Source organism: Staurois parvus, unplaced genomic scaffold (assembly GCF_062004578.1).
Source record: "Staurois parvus isolate SC_StPar_1 unplaced genomic scaffold, SC_StPar_1.0 ptg001525l, whole genome shotgun sequence".
NCBI classification, from domain to species: Eukaryota; Metazoa; Chordata; class Amphibia; order Anura; family Ranidae; genus Staurois; species Staurois parvus.
In genome coordinates, this window is record NW_028319321.1 from 198,770 (window position 1) to 213,634 (window position 14,865).

A 14,865-nucleotide genomic window follows, 5' to 3' on the forward strand; every position below is an offset into this window, starting at 1 on the left:
CGCAGATGATCAAACACAAGATACCGTACAATGACAATGGTGGACTGAACCTTAGTGACTCTGGTTCTCACAGGACCTCGCAGATGATCAAACACAAGATACCGTACAATGACAATGGTGGACTGAACCTTAGTGACTCCGGTTCTCACAGGACCTCGCAGATGATCAAACACAAGATACCGTACAATGACAATGGTGGGACTGAACCTTAGTGACTCTGGTTCTCACAAGACCTCGCAGATGATCAAACACAAGATACCGTACAATGACAATGGTGGGACTGAACCTTAGTGACTGGTTCTCACAGGACCTCGCAGATGATCAAACACAAGATACCGTACAATGACAATGCTGGGACTGAACCTTTCAAAACCTTGTGAGAAAAATGAGATCTGTAAAATACTCACCATGCCTCTTTTTAAATTTCTTTGGGTGTCTACTTTCCAGAAAGGGTTCATTTGGGGGGTCTGGTGCTATCCTGGCATTTCAGGACCTCCAAAACTGTGATAGGTAGTGAGGAGGTGAAATGAGGAACTTATGAACCTTTAGGCTTTCAAAGTGGTCACTGGATTTCAGGCTCCTTTATGTGGCTAGGCTCCCAAAAAGTCTCACACATGTGGTATCCCCATACTCAGTAGAAGTAGCAGAATGTATTTTGGGGTGTAAGTCCACATATGCCCATGGCTCATGTGAGAAATAAATCATTTAAATGACAACTTTGTGTAAAAAAAAATGTTTTTGTCATTTTCCAAAAACTAGTGGAACAAAAAAAAAACCTTCCATGAACTCAATATATCTCTCAGCAGATAGCTTAGGGTGTCTAATTTCCTAAAAGGGGTCATTTGAGGGTGTTTGTACTGTCCTGGTATGTGGGGGTGTTTGTACTCCTCTGGTATTTTAGCACCTCAAGAAATGTGATGGGCAGTCAGAAGGTATAAGCTGTGTAAATTCCATTATCTCTCCCATAGTTTGTAGACGCTATAACTTTCACACAAAGCAATCAATATACACCGATTGGGATTTTTTTTACCAAAACATGGAGCAGAATACATTTTGGCCTAAATTTATAACAAACTTTGAGTTTACTATATATTTTTTATAGCCAAAAGTAAAAAACATCCTTTTTCTTCAAACATTTTGGCCCTGTTCTTGTTTATAGTGCGAAAAATAAACAATCGCACAGGTGATCAAATACCAATGAAAGAAAGCTCTATTTGTATGAAAAAAGGACATAGATTTCATTTGGGTACAGCATTGCATGACTGCGCAATTGTCAGTTGAAATAGTGCAGCACCGAACAGCAAAACAGGAAGGGGGGTAAATCCTCAGGATGTCCAGTGGTTAAATATATTTTAAAAATATTCTTCCAAAATATATTGACATATACTTGAAATACTGCAATGTTGGTCATATTCAGTATATTTCAAAATATATTTCAATATATATATATATATATACTGTATGATGTAATGCATTTGTATTACAAAATATAGGAAAAATATTTTTAAAAATACATTTACATATATGCTGTATGCCTTTGTAAATTTTAATCTACATTTTTGGAATGCATTTATAAATATATGTAAAAATATATGCTAAAATTACTTTTTTATATGTTAAAAAATTCTGAAGAATATATGTTTAATTTATTTTGGAATATACAAAAAACTCATTTTAACATGCAGCATATATATACGGCCAAAATTGTAGTATTTCAAATATATATCAAAATATTGGGAAGAATATTTTTAGAATATATTTAAAATATATCTTACCTCCATGTGGGTATAAAGTCTTTAGCTGTTAATCTTCCCTTCATATACAGATTAATACCTGCTGGAGGGATTTCTGATTTTTTGACCAAACATCTAATCATGAAAATGTTAATTGCTGCAATGGACAATTATTTCCCACCCTGGTCACCCAGGACACCACAGTATACTATTGTCCATTGGACCCATTACCATTTCTCTCATTACAGTCACACAGATAGTTTGCCTTTTAAATAGAATTAGCACCAGAATAGTCCCCATAGTCTATCACTCTTCAGGAATTCCCTTTTAATATGTAAATGGACTTGTCACCAGTCTATGCATGGATATTCAGGAATGTGTGTGTGTATGTATGTATATATATATATATATACATAAACATACATATATGTACACACAGTACAAAGTAAAATTGTTATTTTGCATGTACTCTTTTTATTTCTTATAAAATTTGTTCCTGTTTATTCATTTTTCCTTTTTTATTATTTATTTCCATTACTTATATAGCGTCATCAATTTACACAGCTCTTTACATATATATTGTACATTCACATCAGTCCCCACCCCTCAAGGGACATACAATCTAAAGTCCTTAACTTACATTCATATATTAGGGCCAATTTTAGACAGGATTCAATTAACTTGCCAGCATGTCTTTGGAGTATGGGAGGAAACCGGAGTCCCAGAGGAAACCCATGCAGGCACAGGGAGAACATGCAAACTCCAGGCAGGTGATGCTGTGGTTGGGATTTGAACCAATCATCCTTGTGCTGCCAGGCAGAAGTGCTAACCATTTAGCCGCTGTGCAAATATTTTTATTAAATGCAACAACAAAAAAAGAGTGAAAATACCATTAAAAATTGTTCCTATTTATTCATTTTTCTTTTTTTTATTAAATGCAACAAAAAATGAATTTGTATGTACTCTCTATTTTTTTTCAAATTCTTTATTTATAGAGACAATTCCACACTCACAGAGCAGTTCAATATTTCCAGAGTACACAGATTAGAAATGGGTAACATCCCCTATGCAGAAAAGTCATCTTGCAAAATACAGTCAAAGGTATAAACTTTAACACTGTACTCTTTATTTTTAATAAAATGTGTTCCTATTTGTTCATTTTTCTTTGTTTTTTATTGAATTCAACAAAAAAAACACTGTCAGATTTTTTTCTACATCTGTGCACCATTGTGCAGATTTCCCTTCACTTCTTGTGTCAGCCAAACAGGAAGTGAGAGAAAGTTCTTCCAAATTAAGGAAGTTCCTTGGGAACCACCAGAACAAGCGTCCCCATTGGAAGATTTGTCTAGACTAGATTTTTCCCATCTCCCTTCAAGCCAATGATATAGATGAATGCCAAACACCCAACGCAGCATAGAGGGGCTCGGTGAAGGTGGCGGTGATTGTGTGGAGATGACGGATGGGGTCACACACATAGAAGTAGATTTGCCCGGCCTCATAATCCAGATATACCCGGAATCATTTAACAAAACACTATAACAGAGCTCGGTCTCATTATCGTCATGCACCACTTTATACCTTTTACCCCTCCTGACCAAAGCCCAGGACACATCATTATATCCAATCAAGGAGTAAAGCCGGCCCTGTCTATACTGTTGTAGCACATCCCGATTCTCCAGTTATTGGATCTATGGACATCTACTTCCCAGTAATGTCTCCCTGAGAAGAAGCTTCGGCTGCCTAAAACTTGATAAAAATCCATAAATCTCTCCTCGGTATATGAGCGATGCCGGTATTCTCTGAACTGGGTTGCAGTCGTCTTGTCAGAAGAGATGCATATATTAATATGAGCTGTGTCCTCATCCAATAAAATGTCTACAGCTTTCTGAATATAGACCCCCCCCAATGACACCAGTGATTAGATCTGATAAACCTGTGCTGATCATATGGAAAATCACCCCCACATCCAGATCCCTTCCATCGTGTCTCTCTGTGTCCTCCTCATCTCCATCCTCAGTATCACACCAGTCACCTGTGTCTGATTGCTGTAGAACAGTCAATAGATCCATCTTGGGTTGCATCTTCCTGGACAGCTCCTCCATCTTGAATTCCAAGCACTGGATCAGATCATCGATGGGGCTTAAGATCCGCTCTGCTTGCCTGGAGATCTCACGCAGGACTTTCTTCTTCAGGTCTTCCTGACGTCTCCTGAGATCTCTGAACAGGACAGTGACTCTCTCTGTTTCACCATCTGCTTTGTCTTGTACTTTCCCCTGAGTTCCTGCAGACTCCGGACTCTTTTTCTGTTTTCTCTCTTTTATTAATCAGTTTGTGAAGATAGATTGTCATGTTCCTCTTCTTTAAAAAGACTTCCTGCAGTGTCTCCACCTGGTGTCCCTGATGTTCTCCAATTATAAAGCAGGAGGCACAGAAGCAAGTAGAGTCCTCAATGCAGTAATACTCCAGGGTTTTCTTATGGACGGAGCATTTCCTGGTCTCTGGGGTGGTGGTGGGGTCACACAAGACGTGTTCTGGTGACTTGTGGTGGACTCTCAGATGGATGTCACATAGAGAAGCCTCACAATGCAGGCAGGACTTCACAGCAGGTACAGAGGTGTGGACACAGTAAGTACAGGAGACACCGGTCTTCTCTTGATCTTGTGGTGGAGACAGGAAATGCTGAGAGATGTTACTCAGAGTTATAATTGTGTACGGTGAAGGTCTCTCCTGGAACTCTCCCCTGCTGAATATCCTCCGGACTCCTTCTGTGTATCCAACACATGATCGATGCAGACCCGGCAGAAGCTGTGTCCACATTTCAAGATGACAGGATCCGAATAAATGTTCAGGCAGATGGAACAATCCAGCAGAGCTCTCACATCGGAGGACGCCATCGCTGATAGAAGACAGAGAAATCAACAAAGCTCCTTATCTCCAGAACCAATGGTCCAAGTGAGGGAGGTTCCTCCACAGAGCAAGGCTGAGAATTTGTGAGCACAAAGGAAATGCAAAGCTCATAAAACAGCTGAAAGACAACTGGAAAAAAAATCAATGATCCCAAAAAGATAAACAAAACAGTGGAAGCTCAGCCAGGACTGGTTCTCTTTGATCACCTCCCCCCAGGCCAATTCTCACACTTACACATACCAGTAAAAAGTAGCTTTTTTTTGCTAGAACATTACTCAGAACCCCTAAATATTAGACAGTTTTTGAAAGCGGAGACGCTGGAGATTAAAATGTTGGGTGTTGCAATTTTTGTAAGGTGAACTATATTTGCGCTGACATTTTTAAAACACAGTTTTTTTGGGGAAAAAGCACACTTTAATGAATTTTAGTGCACACAGACATAATAGAATGCCCAATTTTTGTGGTAAACTATAAAAGATGATGTTATGCTGAGTAAATAGATACACAACATGTCACTTTTTACAATTGCACATGTCCGTGGAATGGAGACAAACTACAGTATCTACAAGTCCTCCACAGGCAACGCTTTAACAGCCTTTCCAGGTTACCGGCTTGGAGTGACACAGGAGATCTGGTGCTAGAATGATTACGCTCACTCTGATGTTTGCACCGATATCTCACATGTGTGGTGCGATTGCCGCTGCCGTATGCTTGTGAGACTTACATGTGCGTTCGCATTTGTGCGCGAGCATGGGGAGGGTGCTCTAAATTTGTATTATTTTATAATTTATTTAAAATTTTATTTATATTTATTAATTTAATATTTTATTATGTATTTTATTTTTTTTAAATACATTGTCCCTTTACATTTTTTCTTTATCGACTTTATTGCTATCACAAGAGATGAACAATATCCCTTGTGTAGCATGGGCCATGCCAGGTCCTCTTTATGGAGAGCTCTAGGCTCTATTAGACCCCAAATCTCTCGTTAAAATTGAATTTATATTTATTAATTTAATATTTTACTAAGTATTTTATTTTTTAAAAATACATTGTCTCTTTACATTTTTTTCTTTGATCAACTTTATTGCTATCACAAGAGATGAATAATATCCCTTTTGATATCATAGGCCATGACAGGTCCTCTTCATGGAGATCCTTAGGCTCTGTTAGACACCATATCTCTCCGCTGGCCTCCAAAGCATCTGATTAAATGGAGATTGGTTTGTCGGATGCGATATCAGCCGGTAATGGCTTGTGAACCACAAACTGAAACCGGAAGTGACACAATCCTCACCATTTCTGGTTTCCTATATGAGGGGAGGCAGGTATGGATGAACATGCCTCTCCTAAGCACACTGAATGGCGATGATCCCTGGCCCCCCGATCGCTCGGGAGAGCCCAGTAATGGTGGAAGGGAGCAGCCAGAGGAAGACCCCCATCCACGCTCTGTAAAAGTGATTGGGTGGCTGTATAGCTGCTTGGATCACTTCTAAAAAGGTGGCCATAGATTGGTGGAAAAATTGCTCAAAAGTTCATTTGAAAGCCTCAGTCATTTGCCTTTCTAAATGTGTTTGGGCTCATAGCTACTCTCAAAATGCAAAGATTTATGTCAAACCCCCCCTCCCCCAAAATGCTGGAAATGCCTGGAAGGCGACGTGTGTGAAGTCACTTTTGGGTCACCTTCTCTAGCATAGCCAAGCAGCAATGTATGGCATCGCAATACATTGAGTGGATCCCAGAGGAGACATTGGGGATATTTTAGACCCTGCATGTCTCAATAAAGAGAACCTGTCACCTAAAAATCATCACATTAAGGGACTTTGAGTTCCCTATCGAATGAAAAAAAAGTTATTTTTTTTTTTTTAAAAGTAAAAAATAAAGTTACACCCAAGCACACAACATACCCACCAAACAATTTTGAGCCGCACATATACACATGTACGAACATAAACGCACATATTATTATTATTATACAGTATTTAGCGCCAATAGTTCTCTCAGCGCTGTACATTACAAAGGGGGACAGAACATGTGACAGAACAATACCAATACAATGCAAAACATGAGGGGATCGAGGACCCTGCTCTTTGGACCTTACAATCTAGGAGGGAGGGGATAGTGGTACAGGAGGAGATAGCTGTGGGGGATGGAGTGGTAGGAAGAGTGGAGGAGGTCGGTCAAGTTAGCAGGGGGTAGGGTAGGCTTCCCTGAAGAGGTGGGTTTTCAGGGTGCGCCTAAAGGAGAGGAGAGTAGGTGATAATCTGATGGGTTGGGGCAGGGAGTTCCAGAGGATGGGTGACACCCTGGAGAAGTCCTGGAGGCGGGCATGGGAGGAGGAGACCAGGGAACTAGAGAGAAGGAGGTCTTGTGAGGAGCGGAGTGTGCATTCTGGGCGGTACTTGGATATTAGGTCAGTGATGTAGTTCGGGGCAGTATGGTGGACAGCTTTATACGTCAGTGTTAGGATTCTGAATTTGATCTGTTGCCAATCGGAAGCCAGTGGAGGGATTGGCAGAGGGGGGTGGCGGAAATGGAGATGTTGGAAAGGTGAATGAGTCTGGCAGCCGTATTCAGGATGGACTGAAGCGGGGATAGCCAGCGGCGAGGCAGGCCAGTGAGGAGGGAGTTGCAGTAGTCGAGTTGTGATATGATGAGGGAGTGGATGAGCTGTTTAGTGGTTTCTGGGGTTAGGAACGTGCGGATTTTGGCGATGTTGCGGAGGTGGAGTCTGCATGAGTTTGTTAAAGATTGGACTTGGGGCTGGAAGTATAGGTTGGAGTCCAGAATGACACCAAGTACTCTGGCCTGCGGGGCGGGTTTGATGGTGGCGTTGTTGGATGTGATGGAGAAGTCAATGGGGGGTGGGGTCCGGGCTGGGGGGAATACAAGAGGTTCAGTTTAAGGAAGTGGAGCGACATCCAATCTGATATGTCGCTCAGCAGGTGTGTGATTCGGGCGGAGACCGAGGGGGTGAGGTGGGGGGTTGAGAGATAGATTTGTGGCATAGAGGTGGTAGTTGAAGCCATGAGAGTGTATGAGTTGGCCAAGGGAGGAGGTGTAGATGGAGAAGAGAAGGGGCCCGAGGACAGAGCCTTGAGGGACCCCAACAGAGAGGGGGAGTGAAGGGGAGGTGGTAGCATTATAGGAAATGCTGAAGGAGTGTTGTGACAGGTAGGATGAGAGCCAGGAGAGAGCAGAATCTCTAGGGCCAAAGGAAGTGTAGTTTTTTGAGGAGGAAGGGGTGGTCGACTGTGTCGAAGGCCGCAGAGAGGTCAAGGAGTAGGAGCACTGAATAGTGGCCATTAGCTTTGGCGGTTAGAAGGTCGTTGGAGAGTTTGAGTAAGGCGATTTCGGTGGAGTGTAGGGGACGGAAGCCAGACTGTAGGGAATCGAGGAGGTTGTTGTGGTTGAGGTGAGAGCATAGGCGGGTGTAGACGAGGCGCTCAAGGAGTTTAGATGTAAAGGGGAGCAGGGAGATGGGTCTGAGGTTGTTCGGGTCATTGGGGTCCAGGGAGGGCTTTTTAAGTATGGGGTTGATGTGTGCATGTTTCAGAGGGGAGGGGAAAGTGCCTGAGGAGAGGGAGAGATTGAAGATGTGGGTGACGGAGCGTAGGATGGAGGGGGAGGGAGGTCGTAGGAGTTGTGAGGGGATAGGGTCGAGGGGGCAGGTGGTGAGGCAGGCATCAGAGAGGATCTTGGAGACTTCCTCGATGGTGGTAAGGTCAAAGGTGTGGAGTGTTGGGGGAGCTTCAGTATGAGGAATGTAGGGTGAGGTGGAAGTGGAGGTCAGAGCAGTGGTGGAGCCGTGCGAGAGGGGTGATGAGGGGGTGGCTGAGGGAGGGGGAACGGGGTTGGAGGGAGTTTGAGCAGTGACGAAGTCCCTGCGGGTTATGTCGAGGGGGAGGGGGGATGAGGGGACAGGTTGAGAGGGCGTGTGAGTTGCGGCGATGTCCTTGCGAATTGTGTCAATCTTGCTTTTGAAGTGATTGGCAATCTCAAGGGCGGTGAGTGAGGTGCTGGGTGTGGAGAGAGTAGAGAGTTGAAGGTGGAGAAGAGTCGGCGAGGATTGGAGGAGAGGGTCTTGATGAGGGTCAGGAAGTAGGCTTGTTTGGCTGCGTGGAGGGAGGTGGTGTAGGTGCGGAAGGCAGATTTATAGCGGGTGAAGGCTTGTTGGGATTTGGTTTTGCACCATAGTCGCTCCAGGGCACGACTGTGTCGTTTGAGGGTTTTGGTGTGATCAGTCTGCCAGGGCTGGAGTGGTCGGGGTCTGATGTTGCGTGTGGTTAAAGGCGCTAGTGAGTCAAGGGCTGTTAACAGCGCGTTGTTGTACTCCGTAGGAGAGTTCAGCAGGGGAGGTAGAGTCAGTGGGCAGGATCCAGGTTTTCGTGATCGCTAGGAGGTTGAGGGAGCGGGAAACAAAGAGGTCGTGGATGGTGGCAAGCTTGTTGCACACCGATCGGGCGTTCAGGAGTGCACATGAAAACAGGGGGGGGGGAGATTTTAGGGAGCAGGGGGACAGATACTAAGTTGCGGGGGTTGCGGTAGGACGTGGAGGCAGGAGGGTGTTGTGCAGGTGAGGGAGGTGGTGGAGGGCCAGGATTCGGGGAGATGTCCCCCACGGCTAGGAGGAGGAGAAGGGTGAGAAAGGTGGCATGGGAGCGGGATGTGCAGGAGAAACTACTAGTGGAGTTGTTTGTGTCAGTGTGAGAGTGGAGTAATAGGAGGAGGTGGTGGGTGCCTACATATCAGGGCGCCTACACGTGAACATCGATTGTGATACACGTTACATTCACCGTGCACACTGTAGTGACAGCAATAATTCTAGCGCCAGACCTACTCCATAACGTTAAGCAGATTGGGACTTAGACCCCACGCCCTGAAGAACCCCGAGCTGTGGGTTGCTAGAGACTCTGCCAGGCGGTGCATGACAGATATCCCCCAAATGTCAGGACGGTACAGATATCCCCCAAATGTCAGGATGGTACAGATATCCCCCAAATGTCAGAACGGTACAGATATCCCCCAAATGTCAGGAGGGTACAGATATCCCCCAAATGTCAGAACGGTACAGATATCCCCCAAATGTCAGAATGGTACAGATATCCCCCAAATGTCAGAACGGTACAGATATCCCCCAAATGTCAGAACGGTACAGATATCCCCCAAATGTCAGGACGGTACAAATATCCCCCAAATGTCAGGACGGTACAGATATCCCCCAAATGTCAGGACGGTACAGAAATCCCCCAAATGTCAGGACGGTACAGATATCCCCCAAATGTCAGGATGGTACAGATATCCCCCCAAATGTCAGGACAGTACAGATATCCCCCAAATGTCAGGACAGGACAGATATCCCCCAAATGTCAGAACAGTACAGATATCCCCCAAATGTCAGGACAGTACAGATATCCCCCCAAATGTCAGGACGGTATAGATATCCCCCAAATGTCAGGACAGGACAGATATCCCCCAAATGTCAGTACGGTACAGATATCCCCCAAATGTCAGGACGGTACAGATATCCCCCAAATGTCAGTATGGTACAGATATCCCCCAAATGTCAGGATGGTACAGATATCCCCCAAATGTCAGGACGGTACAGATATCCCCCAAATGTCAGGAGAGGACAGATATCCCCCAAATGTCAGGACAGTACAGATATCCCCCAAATGTCAGGACAGTACAGACATCCCCCAAATGTCAGGACAGTATAGATATCCCCCAAATGTCAGAACAGTACAGATATCCCCCAAATGTCAGGACAGTACAGATATCCCCCAAATGTCAGGACAGTACAGATATCCCCCAAATTACCTCTTTTTGCAAAGTAGACAGTCCGACGTATTTCATAAGAGGCGTGGCAAGTTTTTTGAAGTTGTAATTTTTTGTCATATTTTTTAAAAAAATGAAAAAAAATAAAAAAAATTATTTGCACTATTTATTTTTTTACATACTGTCACCAGTGCAGTATAGTGTCATCATATAACTGGCATAGCGGTGATCAGGGACACTGACTGGTGACAGTATGAACAAAAAAAATTATACTTTTTTTATTTTTTTTATTAGTTTTAATTTTTTATTACACTTTTTTTTATTTTTTTTAGATTTTTTTCATATTTCACTATGACCAAAGTAGTACAATATTACCATAGTAACGTTGTACTACTTTGGGGAAGTGATCTATATATATATTTTTTTTACACAATTTGCTTATAGCAAAGAATTACTTTGCTATAAGCAAACATTTACCTGAATGAAATCGATTCATTCAGGGTTTTTTTGTGCTTAGCTGTGATTTGGCCACAGCTAATCACATGACACAGCTGGGCTGTGATTGGCCCAGCTTGTGCATGTGATCACTGTGACCATTCACAGCTAGACACACTTGTATACAATGGATGGCGTGAAAGGAAGCCATCCATTGCATACAACTATCATGTGACCTGCTGTGATTGGTCACAGCAGGTCACATGGTACTGGCAAAGGAGCACATATCTGTTATCGGCCGTGTCCGAGGTACACGGCTGGTGACAGACCGCACCACAGCGTGGCCTTGCGGGCATGCGCAATACACTCTCCGGGAAGGACGCCTTATGGTGTCCACCCGGAGGGACGAGTTATTCGCCTGGCCACCATCTGGCTATAGGTTGGGCGGCAACGTGTTAATCTGGAGGGAATGATCTCAGTGGAAAGAGTGTCTTGAGTGGGGGAGGGGTGACAACACTAGGGAGAGAGTGTCCTCAGAAGGGGAGGGGGAAAGGTGTCCCCAGTGCAGAAAAGGAGAGAGAGGGGTGTCATCAGAGGAGGAAAAGAGAGGAAGGGAGTATTCTCAGTGGAGAGGGTGTTTTTACTGGAGGAAGGGTGTCCTCTGTGGGGGGAGAGGGTGTTCTTAGTGGAAGAGGGGAAGGGTTTTTTTTGGGTAAATGACACCAGATCAAAGTCCTCCTGAGAAGTTCCTAAAAAAAAAACTGTCTTGTCTATGTAAAAAAGATAACTTTAGCTGAATATTAGAAAGCACAGTGTATTCCAAGGTGGCTAGGAGGTAAACTGACCCCAACTTTGTTTGCCTACAAGGAGGAGGACAATGGTCTGTTTGCCTACAGGGAGGAGTTCAATGGTCTGTTTACACAAGTCCTAAACAAAAGCTCCATTGTTCTCCAGTTTCATTTCTCCAGAAGGAAGAAGCTGCTCTGGCTGTACAGATCACACAGGTGGAGTCTACACTGCAGTCTGCATTGTCAGCCGAGCAGCTGAAGGAGTCCAACATCTAAACGTCTACTAATCAGGCGTACTCTTGGAGCACCACCTACACAAGACTCACCTCGTCCATCTAGACTGCTCACTAGAGCTTCTTCTACAGCCTCTGACCCATCACTTCCCTCCTATGCTGGAGGCACTTTATTAGGATCTATAGAGGGACAACACCCACCTCGTATTGTACATCGGAATCAAGGAAACAGCAGAGATCCGGCCACAGGGGAGGTAGGAAACATCAACGCTGCAACAAGGGATCTCCCACTCATCCAACCATCCCAACAGATGATTCATCAACAGAAATAGACGGAATTCTCACCTTCTCCTCAGCTGGACTGACATCGGGGAAGATGGACCTTCTGGGGAAAGGTTTGGGCTTTAGCCCTAAAGGTATCATGAAGAAGTTTTTGTTGGCACAGGACTTGTATAGATGTTTCAGGAATATTAGATTGAAGGTACATTATTCTTGGAGAGGCGATATTGAGGGATCATCTGTAGTCACACCACTGAGTAGGTCTGTCTGAGGTTTACAGATAAAATGGAAGTTTCCACCACCCACTACATATTCAGCAGCAGAAATGTTTCTTCATTTGGATGATAAAGATGGTGACGTATGACAGTCTATAATCAGGAACTCTGGGGTCATATCCTAATAATGGGACCATTGAGGAGAAAGGTGCATTGCCATCATTAGCAGCAAGGTGAGATATAACATTGAAGCCAGCTGATAAGGGGGGATGGGTGGTCATTATGGACACAGCATGTGATGACAATGAGACACTGGAGAGTGCAAAGTCTGGTGCAGCTCTGCATAGGAACCAATCAGCTTCCAGGTTTTTTGTCAAAGCTTCATTGAACAAGCTGAAGTCAGAACCTGATTGGCTCCCATGCACAGCTGCCCCAGATTTTGCACACTCCAGTTTTAGTAAATCAGCCCCATTGTGTCCATCTGAGATGGTTTGTGCCAGATCCCGGGTTGTGAGTTCCATTCAGTACAATGTCTTTGAGTTCTCTTGCTAGTTGACTGCCCCCTTGTTAGTTGAGGTGTTTGTAGTCATAGAGGTGTTGGGTCATGATGGAATGATGTTGTGTCAGGTGAATGGTAGGCTCTGACCTGGTTTTATCTGCCAGCTCTGTGTTGATTCGCTGAGTTTTATATTGTTTATTATGTTCATCCTTGGAATGTCCATCCTTAAATCTGATGAGGCCAATATGGCGGTCAGAGCAGCCGCATGACCCAGAGCTCCGGTCGCCCCCAAACTCCATCTAACTCCCACCAGCTAAACTGACTTAACAGCGGCCACCCCGACCCTCCTTGACCCCCCCTGTACCTGGAGAGGGAGTGGTGCCACGTGATCCACCACTGTGCCCTATCCGCCACCTCTGCCACGCTGGTCCCATCACCACGTGGCCCGAATCTCTGCCGCTGCCGCCATGCTGGTCTCATCACCACACGGCCCGGTTCTTTGCCGCCGCCGTCACCGCTGGCCACATCCAAGCTCCTCGGGCCCTAGACACACCAGGAGAGGGGAAGCCACCGCCCTCTAAGAAGTGAAGCCGCCGCCCAAGCCTCCACGGTGCCTGTCCCTGCAGCCCTGGCCCGGCCTCCCGAATCCACCGGCCCTCCAGACAAACCACCCACAACCTGATTAGCTGCACACAAGCAGCCTGCATATAAGCTACCGCCGGGTAGCAGCAGGCAGGGGGCAAGCATTGGTGCCCCCCAGCCCTACCTCTGCCACCAGGACCCTATAACTGCCCAGGACTAGTGCAGCACTCCAGCACCCAGCCTCGCATGGCCTGCTGTGGCCCACCAAGGCGCACCCCCCATGACACCTACAGGGAGCCTGCATGGCAGCACCACCACCCGCACGGCCACCACCACCAAAACGGGCCACTGAGAACCAGGACGCCTCCTCTCCAGCCAGAGGGGTTAAAGACACTTCCACCACCCCCACCCTGTGAGGGAAATCCACCACCACCAAAATGGACAGGGTAAGCCACCACCACCAACTCAGCACCCCTGCTCCCCACCATGTGCTACAAAGCCGCCCCCGTGCCCCACCACCGCACAACCCCATGGCCCATCATGTGAGCCTGCCATGCGGCCTACAGCACATGCCGGGCCCTACAACACCTGAAGGTGCCAGACCCTGCCGCTCCCACAGACGCCGGACCCTACGGCACCCACTAACGCTGGCACACAGCGCCCACAAGCACAATTGAGAGAAGGCAAAACTGCCATCACCTCCGGGATGCTGCCACACCGCCGTTTTTCTCCACAATGAGGGGAAGCTGCCATCACCCCCAACAAAGCTGCCACCACAAACCCAGGGGATACCACTAGAACCTAGAGGGCCACAGGAGCACACAAGGCTCCAAGGAAACCACAGTCAACCCACACACCAGCACCAGCACCCTGGGACTTCCACCTGGACCCTGAACCCTGCCAAGCATGTCTCCGCAGGAGCACACGCAAGTTGCAGCCACACATCACTCCTGACCTGATCACCCTGACAGCACTCACACCGACCCCAACCCAGCTCAACCCAAAGGACAAGTAACAGCCGCACAATGATCCAGATCCGTCCACCCAGGGACTACTCACACCAACCCCCATCTCTGCTCGACCTAAAGACACGAACCCTTGATGTAAGACACCACAACAAGAGACCCCACTGCTCACCAGACTGTCTACAATCAAGCGCCCCTGGAAACCATCCACCCTCACCCATTCCCCCTCCTTACTCCCCTACTACCCAGCTACTAGAAGCCACAGCAACAAGATACGCCACTGCACACTGGACTATCGACAGCCAAGCCTCCCACCACTCCTATCTGCCACCCTTAAATGCCTCTTCCACTCCTTCTCATATTCCTCTCCTCCGTTCCCAAAATCTATTCTCTATATCACTCTGCTCCTCCCAGACAATTGTATATTGTGTCCTCACTGCTTCCTTCGCCC

General features: G+C 46.0%; 1 pseudogene; it reads right to left on the reverse strand.

The window, feature by feature from the left end:
• Positions 1-3,104: 3,104 nt before the first annotated feature.
• LOC149435377 (E3 ubiquitin/ISG15 ligase TRIM25-like) lies at positions 3,105-4,627 on the reverse strand (annotated as a pseudogene).
• Positions 4,628-14,865: the final 10,238 nt, after the last annotated feature.